This window comes from Rattus norvegicus, chromosome 13 (assembly GCF_021556685.1).
Source record: "Rattus norvegicus strain SHRSP/BbbUtx chromosome 13, alternate assembly SHRSP_T2T, whole genome shotgun sequence".
Classification (NCBI taxonomy): Eukaryota; Metazoa; Chordata; class Mammalia; order Rodentia; family Muridae; genus Rattus; species Rattus norvegicus.
Genome location: NC_141546.1, coordinates 108,298,125 through 108,318,517, shown reverse-complemented (window position 1 = coordinate 108,318,517; position 20,393 = coordinate 108,298,125). Strand labels below are relative to the sequence as shown.

Sequence of the window (20,393 nt, the reverse complement as noted above, 5' to 3'; positions counted from 1 at the left end):
GGTATAGGAGGAAAGGATAAATAGACAGAAGAAGGTAAGGGAAGTAAATGGTTGTCAATGACCTTAGGAGGAAGAATAGTGGTTACAAAGGAGGAAGGAAAAGAAAACCGAAAGCTAAAACATACAAAGGAAAGAAGTTCCCAGGTCTTATAGGTTTGAGCACTTGTAGTTCTTAAGTGGCCCTTTTAGAAGGGTAGACATTGAACATTCCACTTTCCTTTGTTTATATTTATAAACCATAAAGTCAAGTTCAGATTTCTGTTAGAAAAGCACTTTTAGAAAGCAGTGAGATCTTATCTTTTATTTTCTATAGATCAGCCTTGCAGGCTTTTGAAGTATTTACAGTTTTAATACATAACCATAAATGCCCCTAAACGAGGAATATCATACCTTTCGATTACTGTTATTACTTTATTGCTCATCACAGCCATAAATTAGCAATGTCCTCTGGCATTGCCAAGAGAGCCCTGAATTAGGTTACACCGTGAACACGCAAGAACCCATTAAAGCTTCCCTGCTTCTTAAAGGCCTCTACAGTTTCCCAGTGTGCCCCATAAGTGTTTCAATTAGGGAACTACCTGCCTGGTCGGTAATAGCTCTCCCATTTGAGATAAGCTTACATATGGAGAAAGAAAAGCAAGATTAAAAGAAAAAATTGGAATACGAAACATTAAAAATGAAATTGCTATGAAAGGGAAAGAGTGGATTTAAGTGATGCATATTAAAGTCATTTAAATTGCATAATTCTATTGGATGTGGGCTGTTGCAAACACACATGTATCTCTCTCAGGCCATAGCTCAGTTGCTTGGGTTTGTATTGCATTTTGCACTCCAGACAGGGTCTACTACCATCTTTCATGATACTAATGAAGTTCATGGTCACTTATTGAATTATTAATTTCAATTTTGAATATTTATGACTTTCAATTTAGTTCTTTTGAATAGACATAAAATATATGAAAAATAACATTCTAACCATGTATTTAGTGTTTTAATTCCTTTAAACCTGATTCTTTTTTAGTATTTATCATTTTATTGTCGGAGAGGTGTGCCACCTTACATGTGTGGAGATCAGGGGTCAACCTTCTTCAGTCAGCTCTCTCCTTCAATCATGTGGATCCTAGGGATAGAATTCAGGTGTCAGTCTCAAGGGAAAGTACTTTCTGAACTACCTTTTCCCCAGGCCTCTTTTCATTTTCAAAGACCCATTTCACTAACACATGATTGTGCCTGTGTATGAGATGCCAAGTACTACTTTAAGACCAGCATAGAATGTACGTTAGCCAAGTCAGGATAATTGATATTTCTTTGCCCTCATCATTCCTTTGTATTTGAATTCCTGAAACTTTATTCCTTTAGTTTTGAAAACATGATAAGCTAAATGTCATAACACACTATATTTATTACTTATATCTGGCCATGTCTGGATACCTGCTGTCTGACTTCCTCATGTTTCAACTCTCTGCAATCCTTCCCTATTTCTATTGGTCATCTCTGTAAGTTCAGTCTACTTTTTAAGCACCCAGTAATGAGAGAGACCATGCAGTAGTTTTCCTTTTTGTAACCAACTTACTTTAAGATGTATAAAGTCCCCCATAATTGATGGATGAATACAATTCCACACTGTGTTCGTGGTTTTCCTCATTTGGTCATCTCTAATAGACATCAGGTTGGTTCCATACTTGAGTTGTAGCTGCTTTATGGATTAATGCAGGAATGTACTTGTCTCTGTTATGTTAATGTCTTTTTCTCCATATAGATACACAACAGTAGCGCAGTTGATTTTATTTTTTATTTATATGTAGTATGTGTGCCTATGTGGGTGCATGCTGCATATGTTCAGATGCCTGGAGAGGACCAAAGATGATGTCAGGTCTCCTAGTGGTACATGTGATTGTGTGAGTTCTAGAGACTAAACTCTGATCCTCTGTGAGTATAAGTGCTCTTGGCTGCTGAGCCTTCTCTCCAGGCCTCACCCCACCTTAGGTTTCTTACACCCAGCACTACTACAGATGCCAATGTCTTAAAGTATTTTTAGTGTGTGTGCATGTGTGTGTGTGTGTGTGTGTGTGTGTGTGTGTGTGTGTGTATGTGTGTGTGTGTGAGAGAGAGAGAGAGAGAGAGAGAGAGAGAGAGAGAGAGAGAGAGAGAGAGAGACTGACTACTATTTGGTTCTGAGTTTTAAATACATGTAGGTATTCGGTTGTGTTTGACTAGAGCACATGGTGTTATTTCTGACTCTGTGCAGTATTTCTTTGGTCCGCCACTCCATTTTAATTTGTCAAATCATTTAAAAATATACAACCAAGAAGAAAGTGAAGATAATGGTGATGGTAGTAGGAAAGCACTGAACAGAAATTCCCCATGGACTGTATCTTTAAGATTGGAAATCAGGCATGGGAGTAGAAAGGTATCTGTCACGTAGGTATGTTTCCTTATATTTCTATTAGTAATTGCTGTGAATAACTAACCATTTAAGTTCTAAGATTTCTCTAGCAATACTTACTGAATAAATTGATACTGCATCTTCACTGAGCAGAAGGGTCAGCAGGTTGAAGAATTCAGTTCCCCCCAGGTAAATTTCTAAGGTCAATGAAATCCTAATCAAAATTGGTAGCATGTAATTTCTTTCCTTTAGAAATTAAAACAAAATAAAAAAGAGTGTCTAAATTGTATGGAAATGTAATAAATCCAAATTAACAGAGTAACTTTTTAAAGGACCAAAATAGCTTCTAAAATAATTTAGAAAAACTTAATTTTAATGTTAATGAAAGCTAGAATAATTGAATTAGGTTTGGCACAAACATTCATTGATGGAATAAGCAATTAAGAAAATATACACATGCACATGCAATCAGCTAGTTTCCCAGAAAGCTACCAAAACAATAGGAAAAAGATAATCTTCTTGAAACATGGTGCCCAAATGATTGAACAGTCAAACACAAATGAGCTTCAGTAGTGTCTACTACACTGTGCAATAAGGAATCTAAATAGCACACTAATTAAATATGAAAACTCAAAATGTCAATCTTCTAGAAAAAAATAAAGAGAAAACCCTCATGATATTCATGGTCTCATGTTCAGCATATGTTTCATAAATAAATATAAAATGTAAGCTTTTAATGAAAATTTCAAAAATTGAAATGTAGTAAAAATTTGAATATTCTTAAAATTATCTTTTACTAAAATTAAAAGGCAAATGTAAATCTTGGAAAAACATTTCTAGATATGTTTATGAAACAAGAGTAACATTTAGGACACATTAGGAACTCTTAACAATTCAAGGATTAAGAGACATTAAGCAATTGAAATTAAACAGATTCTCCTGATGCAAATCAGTGAATGGCAGAGACATATACAGCATCACCTCCCCTAAGGAGCACAAAGCTTGAGAATTAGATGTCTATACACTATGCTTATAATGTTTTGATTGAAAAAGTAAATTATACCACTTTTTCTGTGTATTGGAAGGAAGTAAAACATTCATTACTTATAATGGGATGTTGAACAAGTCTATCACCTTAAAAACAGTTCTATTGTTTCAACAATGGTTAAACATTTCATAGGAGACTATATATTATAACTACTTAGGGAAATAATTTATTCATTCATTAAAAAGTTACACATGCTATAAAACTCTGAAGCTCTATTCTTTGATAGGAACCCCAGGTGATTAAAACAGCAAACAAAATCTTGCCAGTGGCTATATTAGTAGCTGTATCAGTGGCTATATCTATAAGAGTCCAAACTGGGAACAACCTAACAAGCTTCACCTTTACACACTCACACTCATCCACTGGAATATGACCAAGTAAGGGGGAGGAGTAGGCATGAAAATTAGCAATAAGATAATAACCACTATGCTATTTGAAAGAGTGAGTACAATTATACACGTTACATCATTCCTTTCATATAAAGCTCTAGAAAGACAAATAGAGAAAGTCAAGATGTTAAATAGCTCACATGCATGACAGATTAAAAGTTGATAAGTTCTTTATAAGGTTTTTGGTTGAAAACTCACAAATTGCCACTATCAGAAAATGACTTACAAAATCCACAAAAATAAAGAAAATAGTCAAGTACCTGGCAAATTTTATGTCCATAATTCAACAAAAATAAAATGTACAACTCTCATATAAGTATAAAAGTGAAAAGAGAACTGATTAATTTAAGTAATTTTAAATAGTTAACAGTTGTAATAAAAATATTCACAAGGAATAGCTGCATAGATTTAAAGAATGAACCTACAGAACCTCCTAACCAGGAAGAGATGGAGAAACAGATTTCATATAAGCATAAATGTACATTTTTAACAAAGATATTCTGAAGAAAAAACTTAGGTTTTCATGTAGCCCATGAACATAAAAACAAAAATTCTCAATAAAATATTACCAAATATTGTAAAAAATAAATAAAACATTAATCACTGGCCAAGCAGTTTATCAGTTAACATTACACAAAACTTAATAATGCATATTAACAAAAGAGGCAAGAAAATGTGTATTTGAGTAGATACAGAATGAAAACATTTTGTCCAGTTCAATATCCACTTATGACAACAACTTAAAACAAACTAGAAGTAGGAAAGAACTTTTTCAATTCATTTAAACACATCTGGGAGATACACGCATCTAATGTCATTCTTAATGGTGAAGCATTAAACCTCTTCCTATGACCACAGAAAACAGGAGAATATATCATTTGCAATAGCCCAAGAAAATCACGGACTAAGAAACAAATCAAACAATTTTCACAGAAATATATAAATAAATATTCAATGCAGACTTGAAGCAGTGCTGAGAAATTTAAAAAGAAATAAATTGAGGGATACACCATATTTGAGAGACTCAATTTTGTGGTCCATTTTCCCCATGTTATCTGCAGATTTAACACAATCTGAATAAAAAGCAGCAGGCTATTTTGAGGAAATTGACAAACTCTTTCCATAATTTATATAAAAAATTAAAGTTACCTAGAAAAGTCCAAAACAATCACAAAGTCTAAAACAAAAGCTGTGGGACTCAACTACCTGAGTTCTAGTAAACACGGTGGGAGACGGGGGGTGTTGAGGATAGGAACAGAAGGCAGACACTTATGGACAAGGCAATTTCAAATGGCTCATAATAATCCCAAATAGATAGTCCATTTGATGTCACTTATAAATTCAATGAAGGGATCAAGGACATATACAAGGAATTCAGAGTTAAGTTGATTGTTGTTATTATTTCTTTGTTGTTATGTATTGACCATAGTTATACTTATTATTTTTTACAGTAACAATATGTCTGTTAAATACTTCACAGCTTCTCCTCCACAGGCTGCACTCCTGCAGCAATACACTTTCAATCCAGGAAAGCTTCCTGTGCATGTGCAGGCACAGTGTGGGCTAGGGACAGAGAGAAATGATTCTCCTTTCTTTATAAAGGAGAGAAGGCAATTGTCTTTCCCACGTACAACTTCCTGAAAAAGTTTTGGATAGATGAAAAGATGGATGGATGGATGGATGGATGGATGAATGGGTGGATAAATTGATGGTTAGATGGGTTCACAAATTAATACTTATATAAACAGATCATAGATGATAGATAGCTAGACAGGTGATGATGGATACATAGATAAGTGATAGATTAGTTAGATGACAGAAGATAGGTAGGTAGATGATAGATATAGACAGATATAGATAGAAGATAAATAGATGACAGATAGATAGATAGATAGATAGATAGATAGATAGATAGATAGATAGATAGATAGGCAGGCAGATAAACAGACAGATAGGCAGCTAGACAGACTAAACAAATGACTGACATCCTTAACACCACAAAAATGTTAGATAAACTGCTAAAAGAATATATAAATACTGATAAGTGAATATTAGCCATAAAATCCAGCATACCCATGATATCCTCCATGGATTCAAAGAAGCTAAACAGAAAGGAAGGCCCAAGTGAGGATGCTTGAATCTCACATAAAGGGTGAATAAAATAGTCATAGGAAGCAGGGAAAGGGAGGGAACTGGGGAGTGGGGTATGGGAGGGGAATGGGGGAGTCAGGATCCAGGCTCAGGTGTGGGGAGAGACAGGCAAGAGGGCCAGAGGGCCAGTAGAATGAATGGAAATCTGAGTATGGGGGCATCTCTAGGAAGTGCCAGAGACCTGGTATGAGGGAGGCTCCTAGATATCAATGCAGGTGGTCTTGGTCAAGAGACTCACAACAGCAGGGGCGTGGGGATGGGGGAATATGGAACCCAGTGGAGGGATAAGGACACCAACCCACCCATAAAACTTTCAACTCAAATTTGTCCTGTTTAAAAGAAGTGTCAGGCTGGGGAGGCAGGAAAGAGGGAGTGGAGGAGTGGTTGGGGAGGAGGAACACCCTTACAGAAGAAGGGGCGGGGTGGGATAGAGGGATTATGGGCAGGAAACTGGTAAAGGGAATAACATTTGAAATGTATTTAAAAAATATCCAATAAAAATAAATAAAAGAAATGCGGGGGCAAAGATGGAGCAGAGACTGAGGGAATGGCCAAGCACCAGTTCCTGACACTGTTAATGATAACTCCGTTAGGTTTATCCTGCAGACAGGAGCCGAGCACAAAGGTCCTCCGGGAGGCGCTATCCAGCAGCTGACTGAAACATGAAAAAACAAAAAAAAACAAAACAAAACAAAACAAAAAAAACCCCAAAAAACAAACAAACAAACAAAAAAAATACCATTCGATTGACGGAGCTCGGGGACAATTTGGGGAAGGACTGAAAGTCCTGAAGGGAATAGGAACTCCACAGAAAGACCAACAGAGTTAACCTGGACCTCTTGGAGCTCTGAGCCTGAGCCACCGACCATAGAGCATACATGGGCTAGACCAACCCCGCTCCAGCCCCCAACCAACATCTATGTAGCATATGTGCAGCTCAATCTCCATGTGCCCCACCCCAACAACTGGATAGAGGCTCTTCCTAAAGCTGTAGCCTGACTGTGGTGTCTGTTCCCCAGAGGAGAAAGGGAGGGAGGATGGAGGAGAGACTATGTGAGGGGGGAACTGGGTGGGGGCATCGATTGGGATGTAAAGATAATAATTAATTAAAAGGAAAAAAGAATATATAAATACCCCTAATCTGTTTCAAGAGAACAAGAAAACAGACAACCCAACTGAAAATAGGCAGAGTATTTGGAGACTGCTAGTGTTGATCACGAGATTGATCACATGAAGATGGGCTCAAACATCATCATATATCAGGGATATGCAAACTGCAGCCAAAATAAAACATAGTACAAGCATGTTAAAATTAAAAAAAAAAACTGTCAATGATTTCAAACTTTGGGAAGCGTGTTAAAAAAAAACCACTTCACAGACTGTAAATGCACATTGCTTATAGTGAGTCAGCTGTTACACCACACTGGCTAGTTTTCTTTATTCCCGATAATGTTACAAAGGTATCTATGCCTGACACAGTGACCTACTTCTAGATATAACTCAAAAGAAGTGGAGGCATGTGTCCAGAAAGGCAGGTGGTTCAGCGACCTGCCCAATATAGGCAGTACTAAAAAGCAGTCAACAAAAGAAAATAACTTTTCTGTATGTTTATACAATTAATACATTTATTCATCAGCTAAAAGGTAATTAGTATTAGTATGTGCAGAGACCTAATTCCTTCAGTGAAAGAAGACAGACATTAATGGATGCACACTTTACTGTAGCATGAGAAACTGAAGAACAGTCAAGACTAAGTAGTGAGAGACATAAGGAGGGCAGAATGGAAGGAGCAGGGCTAACAGTATGTCACTTATTCAGCCACCAGCGGGGACGTCAGTCCAGGAATCTGACTTAGAGCATTTGCTTAGAGCACTATTTTGTGCAATGTCAGAGCTAGTGTTCTTTCTAACCAGTGTGAGTGAATGCGGAGTGAGGAATGGATGTTCATGACACTCAGGGTGCCATGAGAATCAGCTAACCTGTGGTAGAATGAAAATCAGAAGGGAGCCTCAGACAACAGAAATATGATTGTGTTTCTTCTAGTATATGGCTGTATGTGTATGTAAAATCACCAAAGCTCACAAGGGCACAGTGGCTCCCAACATGAGGAAGACTGAGGCAGAACAATATCTGTGAGTTCAAGGCTAGGTTGGATGATGGAGTAACACCCGCCTCAGATTAACAAGATTAGAAAATTTGTCTGTGTGTATTTATCGTAAGCCATTTATAATGCAGTGCCCTGACATTTTGGACAACATCTGCTGAACAAGGTAAAGCCAGGGCCACTAAGTGTTCTCACTGTGACAGTCCCACTTCCCAGCACCCCAGCTTGACAAATGACCCAACACAAAGGAATGGGCAGCAATGGTATAATTTATTTTACTCAAAGGAAAATATTTATTGTCATTATCAAATGAAGTATCATTTACTTGAGCCAGAGCTGGGCAGACATAGCTCATGTCAGCTTCAATGAGTTTCAGCTGGGGAGGCGCAAAGACAGGCACAGATTCCCTCTAACTCACTGGGGCATCTGACAGAGCATGCTAGTGCTATGGAGGGCTGTACTTACATACGATCATTCCACAGGGCCTGGGCCTTCTTAGGATATACAATGCCTGTTTTTCTAGAGTCACTATGCAAGATGAAAGCAGGTAGAAACTGTGTCATCTTTTCCAACCCACCAAGGAGTTACACTTCTTTGTCTCCTTCAGTCTGTGGCAGTTTTTTGGCCCTTGCTTGTCTTTTATCACCTAGGCATGTAGTTTATTTTTAAAACAACGCTCTACTGAGGTACCACAAATACGTCCCTTTAAATTTATGATTAAGTGTTGTTACTGTGTTCAAACTATTGGGCAATGTTTTCACAATCCATTTAAAGGCATTTTGTCCATACAAAATGAAACCCCGAGAGACACCGCCGGAACCTGAAAGAAACAGACCGGATAAACAGTTCTCTGCACCCAAATCCAGTGGGAGGGAGAGCTAAACCTTCAGAGAGGCAGACAAGCCTGGGAAACCAGAAGTGACTGCTCCCTGCACACACATCTCGGACGCCAGAGGAAAAAGCCAAAGACCATCTGGAACCCTGGTGCACTGAAGTTCCCGGAAGGGGCAGCGCAGGTCTTCCTGGTTGCTGCCGCTGCAGAGAGCCCGTGGGCAGCACCCCACGAGCGAACCTGAGCCTCGGGACCACAGGTAAGACCAAATTTTCTGCTGCAAGAAAGCTGCCTGGTGAACTCAAGACACAGGCCCACAGGAACAGCTGAAGACCTGTAGAGAGGAAAAACTACACGCCAGAAAGCAGAACACTCTGTCCCCATAACTGACTGAAAGAGAGGAAAACAGGTCTACAGCACTCCTGTCACACAGGCTTATAGGACAGTCTAGCCACTGTCAGAAATAGCAGAACAAAGTAACACTAGAGATAATCTGATGGCGAGAGGCAAGCGCAGGAACCCAAGCAACAGAAACCAAGACTACATGCCATCATCGGAGCCCAATTCTCCCACCAAAACAAACATGGAATATCCAAACACACCAGAAAAGCAAGATCTAGTTACAAAATCATATTTGATCATGATGCTGGAGGACTTCAAGAAAGACCTGAACACACTTAGGGAAGCACAGGAAAACATTAATAAACAAGTAAAAGCCTACAGAGAGGAATCGCAAAAATCCCTGAAAGAATTCCAGGAAAACACAATCAAACAGTTGAAGGAATTAAAAATGGAAATAGAAGCAATCAAGAAAGAACACATGGAAACAACCCTGGATATAGAAAACCAAAAGAAGAGACAAGGAGCTGTAGATACAAGCCTCACCAACAGAATTCAAGAGATGGAAGAGAGAATCTCAGGAGCAGAAGATTCCATAGAAATCATTGACTCAACTGTCAAAGATAATGTAAAGCGGAAAAAGCTACTGGTCCAAAACATACAGGAAATCCAGGACTCAATGAGAAGATCAAACCTAAGGATAATAGGTATAGAAGAGAGTGAAGACTCCCAGCTCAAAGGACCAGTAAATATCTTCAACAAAATCATAGAAGAAAACTTCCCTAACCTAAAAAAAGAGATACCCATAGACATACAAGAAGCCTACAGAACTCCAAATAGATTGGACCAGAAAAGAAACACCTCCCGTCACATAATTGTCAAAACACCAAACGCACAAAATAAAGAAAGAATATTAAAAGCAGTAAGGGAAAAAGGTCAAGTAACATATAAAGGGAGACCTATCAGAATCACACCAGACTTCTCGCCAGAAACTATGAAGGCCAGAAGATCCTGGACTGATGTCATACAGACCCTAAGAGAACACAAATGCCAGCCCAGGTTACTGTATCCAGCAAAACTCTCAATTAACATTGATGGAGAAACCAAGATATTCCATGACAAAACCAAATTTACACAATATCTTTCTACAAATCCAGCACTACAAAGGATAATAAATGGTAAAGCCCAACATAAGGAGGCAAGCTATACCCTAGAAGAAGCAAGAAACTAATCGTCTTGGCAACAAAACAAAGAGAATGAAAGCACACAAACATAACCTCACATCCAAATATGAATATAAAGGGAAGCAATAATCACTATTCCTTAATATCTCTCAATATCAATGGCCTCAACTCCCCAATAAAAAGACATAGATTAACAAACTGGATACGCAATGAGGACCCTGCATTCTGCTGCCTACAGGAAACACACCTCAGAGACAAAGACAGACACTACCTCAGAGTGAAAGGCTGGAAAACAACTTTCCAAGCAAATGGTCAGAAGAAGCAAGCTGGAGTAGCCATTCTAATATCAAATAAAATCAATTTCCAACTAAAAGTCATCAAAAAAGATAAGGAAGGACACTTCATATTCATCAAAGGAAAAATCCACCAAGATGAACTCTCAATCCTAAATATCTATGCCCCAAATACAAGGGCACCTACATACGTAAAAGAAACCTTACTAAAGCTCAAAACACACATTGCACCTCACACAATAATAGTGGGAGACTTCAACACCCCACTCTCATCAATGGACAGATCATGGAAACAGAAATTAAACAGTGATGTCGACAGACTAAGAGAAGTCATGAACCAAATGGACTTAACGGATATTTATAGAACATTCTATCCTAAAGCAAAAGGATATACCTTCTTCTCAGCTCCTCATGGTACTTTCTCCAAAATTGACCATATAATTGGTCAAAAAACGGGCCTCAACAGGTACAGAAAGATAGAGATAATCCCATGCATGCTATCGGACCACCACGGCCTAAAACTGGTCTTCAATAACAATAAGGGAAGAATGCCCACATATACGTGGAAATTGAACAATGCTCTACTCAATGATAACCTGGTCAAGGAAGAAATAAAGAAAGAAATTAAAAACTTTTTAGAATTTAATGAAAATGAAGATACAACATACCCAAACTTATGGGACACAATGAAAGCTGTGCTAAGAGGAAAACTCATAGCGCTGAGTGCCTGCAGAAAGAAACAGGAAAGAGCATATGTCAGCAGCTTGACAGCACACCTAAAAGCTCTAGAACAAAAAGAAGCAAATACACCCAGGAGGAGTAGAAGGCAGGAAATAATCAAACTCAGAGCTGAAATCAACCAAGTAGAAACAAAAAGGACCATAGAAAGAATCAACAGAACCAAAAGTTGGTTCTTTGAGAAAATCAACAAGATAGATAAACCCTTAGCCAGACTAACGAGAGGACACAGAGAGTGCGTCCAAATTAACAAAATTAGAAATGAAAAGGGAGACATAACTACAGATTCAGAGGAAATTCAAAAAATCATCAGATCTTACTATAAAAACCTATATTCAACAAAATTTGAAAATCTTCAGGAAATGGACAATTTCCTAGACAGATACCAGGTATCGAAGTTAAATCAGGAACAGATAAACCAGTTAAACAACCCCATAACTCCTAAGGAAATAGAAGCAGTCATTAAAGGTCTTCCAACCAAAAAGAGCCCAGGTCCAGACGGGTTTAGTGCAGAATTCTATCAAACCTTCATAGAAGACCTCATACCAATATTATCCAAACTATTCCACAAAATTGAAACAGATGGAGCACTACCGAATTCCTTCTACGAAGCCACAATTACTCTTATACCTAAACCACACAAAGACACAACAAAGAAAGAGAACTTCAGACCAATTTCCCTTATGAATATCGACGCAAAAATACTCAATAAAATTCTGGCAAACCGAATTCAAGAGCACATCAAAACAATCATCCACCATGATCAAGTAGGCTTCATCCCAGGCATGCAGGGATGGTTTAATATACGGAAAACCATCAACGTGATCCATCATATAAACAAACTGAAAGAACAGAACCACATGATCATTTCATTAGATGCTGAGAAAGCATTTGACAAAATTCAACACCCCTTCATGATAAAAGTCCTGGAAAGAATAGGAATCAAGGCCCATACCTAAACATAGTAAAAGCCATATACAGCAAACCAGTTGCTAACATTAAACTAAATGGAGAGAAACTCGAAGCAATCCCACTAAAATCAGGGACTAGACAAGGCTGCCCACTCTCTCCCTACTTATTCAATATAGTTCTTGAAGTTCTAGCCAGAGCAATCAGACAACAAAAGGAGATCAAGGGGATACAGATCGGAAAAGAAGAAGTCAAAATATCACTATTTGCAGATGACATGATAGTATATTTAAGTGATCCCAAAAGTTCCACCAGAGAACTACTAAAGCTGATAAACAACTTCAGCAAAGTGGCTGGGTATAAAATTAACTCAAATAAATCAGTTGCCTTCCTCTATACAAAAGAGAAACAAGCCGAGAAAGAAATTAGGGAAACGACACCCTTCATAATAGACCCAAATAATATAAAGTACCTCGGTGTGACTTTAACCAAGCCAGTAAAAGATCTGTACAATAAGAACTTCAAGACACTGAGGAAAGAAATTGAAGAAGACCTCAGAAGATGGAAAGATCTCCCATGCTCATGGATTGGCAGGATTAATATAGTAAAAATGGCCATTTTACCAAAAGCAATCTACAGATTCAATGCAATCCCCATCAAAATACCAATCCAATTCTTCAAAGAGTTAGACAGAACAATTTGCAAATTCATCTGGAATAACAAAAAACCCAGGATAGCTAAAGCTATCCTCAACAATAAAAGGACTTCAGGGGGAATCACTATCCCTGAACTCAAGCAGTATTACAGAGCAATAGTGATAAAAACTGCATGGTATTGGTACAGAGACAGACAGATAGACCAATGGAATAGAATTGAAGACCCAGAAATGAACCCACACACCTATGGTCACTTGATTTTTGACAAAGGAGCCAAAACCATCCAATGGAAAAAAGATAGCATTTTCAGCAAATGGTGCTGGTTCAACTGGAGGGCAACATGTAGAAGAATGCAGATCGATCCATGCTTATCACCCTGTACAAAGCTTAAGTCCAAGTGGATCAAGGACCTCCACATCAAACCAGACACACTCAAACTAATAGAAGAAAAACTAGGGAAGCATCTGGAACACATGGGCACTGGAAAAAATTTCCTGAACAAAACACCAATGGCTTATGCTCTAAGATCAAGAATCGACAAATGGGATCTCATAAAACTGCAAAGCTTCTGTAAGGCAAAGGACACGGTGGTTAGGACAAAACGGCAACCAACAGATTGGGAAAAGATCTTTACCAATCCTACAACAGATAGAGGCCTTATATCCAAAATATACAAAGAACTCAAGAAGTTAGACCGCAGGGAAACAAATAACCCTATTAAAAAATGGGGTTCAGAGCTAAACAAAGAATTCACAGCTGAGGAATGCCGAATGGCTGAGAAACACCTAAAGAAATGTTCAACATCTTTAGTCATAAGGGAAATGCAAATCAAAACAACCCTGAGATTTCACCTCACACCAGTGAGAATGGCTAAGATCAAAAACTCAGGTGACAGCAGATGCTGGCGAGGATGTGGAGAAAGAGGAACACTCCTCCATTGTTGGTGGGATTGCAGACTGGTAAAACCATTCTGGAAATCAGTCTGGAGGTTCCTCAGAAAATTGGACATTGAACTGCCTGAGGATCCAGCTATACCTCTCTTGGGCATATACCCAAAAGATGCCTCAACATATAAAAGAGACACGTGCTCCACTATGTTCATCGCAGCCTTATTTATAATAGCCAGAAAATGGAAAGAACCGAGATGCCCTTCAACAGAGGAATGGATACAGAAAATGTGGTACATCTACACAATGGAATATTACTCAGCTATCAAAAACAACGAGTCTATGAAATTCGTAGGCAAATGGTTGGAACTGGAAAATATCATCCTGAGTGAGCTAACCCAATCACAGAAAGACATACATGGTATGCACTCATTGATAAGTGGCTATTAGCCCAAATGCTTGAATTACCCTAGATCCCTAGAACAAACGAAACTCAAGACGGATGATCAAAATGTGAATGCTTCACTCCTTCTTTAAATGAGGAAAAAGAATACCCTTGGCTGGGAAGGGAGAGGCAAAGATTAAAACAGAGACTGAAGGAACACCCATTCAGAGCCTGCCCCACAGTTGGCCCATACATATACAGCCACCCAATTGGACAAGATGGATGAAGCAAAGAAGTGCAGACCGACAGGAGCCGGATGTAGATCGCTCCTGAGAGACACAGCCAGAATACAGCAAATACAGAGGCGAATGCCAGCAGCAAACCACTGAGCTGAGAATAGGTCCCCCGTTGAAGGAATCAGAGAAAGAACTGGAAGAGCTTGAAGGGGCTCGAGACCCCAAAAGTACAACAATGTCAAGCAACCAGAGCTTCCAGGGACTAAGCCACTACCTAAAGACTATGGACTGACCCTGGACTCTGACCCCATAGGTAGCAATGAATATCCTAGTAAGAGCACCAGTGGAAGGGGAAGCCCTGGGTCCTGCTAAGACTGAACCCCCAGTGAACTAGACTATGGGGGGAGGGCGGCAATGGGGGGAGGGTTGGGAGGGGAACACCCATAAGGAAGGGGAGGGGGGAGGGGGATTTTGCCCGGAAACCGGGAAAGGGAATAATACTTGAAATGTATATAAGAAATACTCAAGTTAATAAAAAAAAAAATGAAACCCCAAATCATTTGCATACACTATTCATTTTCTTCCCTGAAATCTCCCAGTCCTCAAGTGCTGGTCATTTCCTTTTTCTCTCTGGGGTCCCATCTTATGACTGTTTTATAAAATGATATTATATAATGTATTGTCAGTGGGTTTATGTGTATGAGGTTGACATTCTTTTTCATAGTTTATCCAGATTATAACATATTGTGATACTTCATCTTTTTTTAATGCCAAATACATTATCTTGCATTGTATTATGGGTTGAATACTGTCTCCTGTAGGCTCATGTGTCAAAGGCTTGGTTTCCAACTGGCAGTTCTATTGGAGCTTGCTGTGAAACCTTTAGGAGGAATGCCTACCTGGGCGAATTGACTGAGTCACTTTAAAGAGTATACCTGTTCCCCAGTCCACTCCTCTCTCATATTACTATTTACCTATAACCGAGCTGATCTGCCCCCATAATATGTTCTGTATCATATTTTCTGCTCTGATAATAAGTCTCCCCTCAGTTACATAGCTATGATGCCAGCTCACCAATGACTAACCACTGAGCCAAGATAAATTCTTCTTCAAGTTGTTTCCCTTCACCATTTATCACAGAGATGAGAAGTCTAATGAAGTCATCAGAACTGTGGACTACATTTTATCTATCACTTACCAATCAATGGACATTTGGATAAATTTAACTTTTAATTATTATCAATCATACCATTATAACTATTTGTGTTGACTTTTTAAAATGGAAATATGTCCTTATTCATGTACCATATCAGTAACCTTTGTTCCTACAATAAAATATCATTCCCATGGTAACTAATAGAAACAAGAATTTATTTGAGACTGTGGTTCCAGAAGGAGTCCACAATGGCAGGGAAGACGTAGCAGCAGGCAGCCTGAGTGGGAAGTTGAGCAATCACATCTTCAAGTATATGTAGCAAGCATACATGCACACACACACACACACACACACACACACACACACACACACACACACAGACTCAGCACAGCACACAGCACACACAGAAAGAAAGGGGGAGGGGAAGGAGGAGGAAGATGGGAAGGAGAGGGGGAGGGAGAGGAAGAGGAAGAGAATAAAGGAAACGGGACAAGGCTACAAACTCTTGAAGCCTGCCCTCAGTGATGTATTTCTCCTAGTAAGGACCCACCTCATAAAGGTTCCATAACCACCTCCAGACAGCACCATCATCTATGGTCTGATCATTCAAATACCTGAACCTATGGAAAGAATTTGTCATTCACACTAGCACATATATCTTAAAGTGGGATATGCATGTATGTATGGACACCAGAGGTCTGCTATCACTCTCCATCTTTCCTTCGGAGAGAGTATCCCTCACTGAACCAGAGGACATTGACTCACCTGGGCTAGCCAATTAGCTCTGGAGATATTCCTGACTCTGTGTCCTCACCCAACTATTAGGTGAATGCTAGGGTTCTAACTCCTATCCTCTTGCTCATGTGACAAGCACTTTACCTACCAGGCCATCTCACCAGACCTAGAGACCATTTCTTGTTTCCTCTATCTTGGACAGTTATCACTTTCCTCTTGCCTTTTAGTATAAGCATTTGGGATTGAGAGAACACAGTCCTGCAACATTCTGCCTGGAAATCTCCTGAATTCCACCATTCAGTTTATTAGGTAAATTTCCTGTGTCAATGCAGATGGCAGATAGCAATTCTGCTCAATTTCCTGTTGCTTTATCTCAAGGTCCCCTTTTCTAAGCCCCCCAAACTATTTCCTTCACTGCTTAAAGCCCCCTCAGACAGTATTTCTAGGGCCATCAAGCCTCAGCTTATGGCTTTTTTATGGCTTTTTGATGTTCACTCATTGGTTGCCTATTCTGCACCCAGGTAAGGCACTTTGTAGACTACCATGACAGATACTTTCACCCACATAGATTTTTCCAATGAAAACTTTCCACTTTAGATACCCAAATTCCTTCTAGTTATTCTGGCTACATAATAAGCCAATCTGAATTCTTGTAAGTTAAAAACAGTGACTGTTCTTGTACCACTCATGGATCTGCTAATTACACATCTTATCCTCACACCATAGTAGCAAGGTGCTCTAAGAGAGCTGGAGTCACTGGAGTCTCATTCTCACATTTTTTGGGCTGACATTGACTCTCAGGTGAAGGCTTCTTGGGCTTTTCAACCAGAACACACCTTGGCACCTTTCCAATGGCATCGTCATTCCACAATGTGGTATCTAGGCCCCAAGGATGAAGGCATTAGAAAAGAAGTAGACTTGGAGCGATTTTGTGGACTGTTCTAGAATATCTTCAGAGGTCAGCAGTATCAGCCCTACTACATTCTTTATGTCTGATGTGGTCATAAGCCTGCACACTGTAAGAGAAAGGGAATTTTGTTGACTTCCTGATGGAGTCTGGCAGTCTCTGGAGAACCAGAGATCGTGGATATATTGCGTTATAAGTTCTTTATAACTTGCCACAGGAATCAGAAATCTTTCCTTGTAGAAATGATGTACTGATGGCATCTTTCAAAACTAGAGAGCATTGCTTTTGATAAGCAACATAAATGTATGCTCATTATAAATATTTCACATAATATATAGACCACATGCTGACCTAAATGCAACATTTTAATGTTCTAGTTAGGTCAGGATAAAATCTCTCCTGGATTTTAAAGATTTTTACAGAATTTGTGTTTAATCTCTGCTTCTACATCCTTTCTGTGGACCTCCTATGAAGAATCAAGAAAGTGGACAGAAGCAAATCTTTGAAGCTGTCAGAGAAACTTGGCATGTTAAATAAGATTGCTCAATTCACTGTAATTCTTTTACCATAGAAATGAACCTTTTAACACCTGTTTTTGCTTGCAGAAGAGTTTGTATTAGTCAGACCTTTTGCTGCTGTGATAAAATACATGACAGAAACAAGTTACAACGAAGAAGGGTTTATTTTAAGCTCACAGTTTCAGGAATGTCAGTGCACTTGAGCAGAGCACTATAGTGACAAGATCAGGTAGTAGAGCAGGTACTTCATGAAACTAAGGGCAGAAAGGAAGTAGACAGTGACAGAGATGGGCCCAGGGCAAGATATATTGTGAGTGATCAACTTCTGCCTTCTAAGTCTGACTTCCTAACGGTTCATCAACCTCCCCCAAAGCACCATCAAGTGGAGACCAGACATCCAACATATGAGGCTGTTGGGCACATTTTATATTCAAACCATAACAGCTTTAAAATTACCCATGGCTCTATGGCCAATGATCAGAAGCTACCTACCTTACTTGACTTTGACTAGTCTATAGTATACACTATCAGGACCAGTAACAGGAACTACATTCTATTTCCAGAACCAAGGCACAGTAGGAAGGAAACCAGCATACAGTCACTAGTTGGAATTAATCAAGGTGGAACTAACATCAGAGAAAGTAAACATGGAACTAACACCAGAAAAAGTACAGACTCATTTTACTCATAGTTTCAGAATATTTTGCCACCACAGTAGGCAAAGAACAGTGGTGAGAGAGTGTGGCAGAAGTTGCTCACGTCATGGTACAGATAGCAAGACAGGAAGTAAGCTATGATAACATACTTCCAAGAATCTACATGAAAGATTTACTCCTAAACCTCATGTCCTAAAGGTCTCCCTGCCGTCTCCCTAAATAGCATCACCTGGTGGAGAATTACCAATCAGAATATGAGCCTATTCAGTTTCAAGCCACATAAATGTGTAAAGTAGGATGTCAAGATGGAGGTCAGAGGAGAGTGTTTCTGTTTGCAACTCCATGACTAAGGTATTTGTAGCTGTCCAACTAAGAAGTTTCATGCTCTCTAAGCCATGCCCCAGCTCTAGTGTTCCCTCAAAGCTGCTTCCACAGTGAATATACTCTGCCTTACCAAGATAATATTTAAGATTCTGTACAGCGTCTAACCTTAAAAATTGTGATGGAACCACCAGAAACAGACACTTTATATCAGTATAACATTATGTTGACTAAAAGGAATCAGTCCCCACATGAACAAAACCATCTGATGGTAATTCACAAACACTCAAAAGAGGAGGGCCCAATTAACCACTGAATTCTTGATAGATCACTAGGTAAAGAAGTTGGTGACCTGAAACATTTTGGGTATGGCTACATGCATGCCCTGGAATTATAGAAATGTTCTGGAAATGCAGCACAGTTGGAACAAGTCTCTGGATATCCCTCCCATTGGGGCTTCCGTATTCTCTTAGTAATCTCTCCATTGTCACTGAATAGACACTGTGAAACTACAGTGCATTTGTTGGTAAGTTCTGCTTCCTCACTCTCAGTTTTGTTCCTGGCTGGCTTTTTACCTGGGGTCACCATTTACCACACATCAATGTATCTATGTATCATCTATCTATCTGAATGTCTGTCTGTCTATCTATCATCTATCAACTTATATGATCATCTTTCTCATAGAGTTTTCTCAAGTTCTCAAAACATAGAATTAATAGATATTGATGTGTGCCCTGTGCATAAATAAGTGCATTTATATAAAGAGACTTACCTCAAGACACTGGCTGTCATGATTCTTGAGGCCGAGAAACCCCATGATCTGCCATCTGCATCCTAGAAGCCTAGGAGAGTCTAGGAGGACAGGAGCAGTTGCCATAGTGCATGTAGTCAAGCAGGTGTTAAGCTATCCTTCCTCTGCATTTTTGTTTCATTGAGGCCTCAGTGAACTGGATGAAGCCCATGCTGGAAAGGGCTGTGTGCTTTAGCCACTTGACCAATTCCAACATGGATGCCTCCTGGACATACCTAGACAAAGCCAAGCCCAGATGATTTGATTCATAGACTCAACCATTATGCTTTTAAGATGCTAATTTTGCATTTTAAACGAAATCTTACATATAAGATTTCTTTTGAATAGAATTTCCCTTGAAACTGGCTATTGGACAGCATTTATAAATCCTGTTACTGCTGAGTTGCAGGGCTTCTCTGAGAACTCCTGGGGTCAGATGAGCTCTGGGTGCTTTGCAGGTACAAACGAGAGAATCAGGTAGAGATTGTGACTTTCAGAACAGTATGAGCACTTAGGGATGAATGATTTGGGGCTGGTACCACATAGGAAGCTGCAGAGCAGGGACAGCCTGTGGAGCTGGCCCTTTCAGAGGAAATAATGAGCTGCACAGCTGTTATTCTGCAGAATTTAACTTTTTTTTTTCTTTTTGGAAAATGTTAGTTCACCACCACTACTGGAAAATTCTTACCACTTAACCTGTCTGCTGTAAATTAAGCTGCCATCGAATTCAGAGATGCTGCCGATGCTAGAGTCAAGAGAGTATTAAAAAGCAT

At 39.2% G+C, this 20,393-nt stretch overlaps 1 long non-coding RNA gene across 3 annotated transcripts in view; it reads left to right on the top strand.

The window, feature by feature from the left end:
- The window catches only part of LOC102549557 (uncharacterized), a 250,849-nt gene that overhangs the window by 101,732 nt on the left and 128,724 nt on the right, over positions 1-20,393 (top strand). The gene's annotated exons all lie outside the window — the stretch shown is intronic.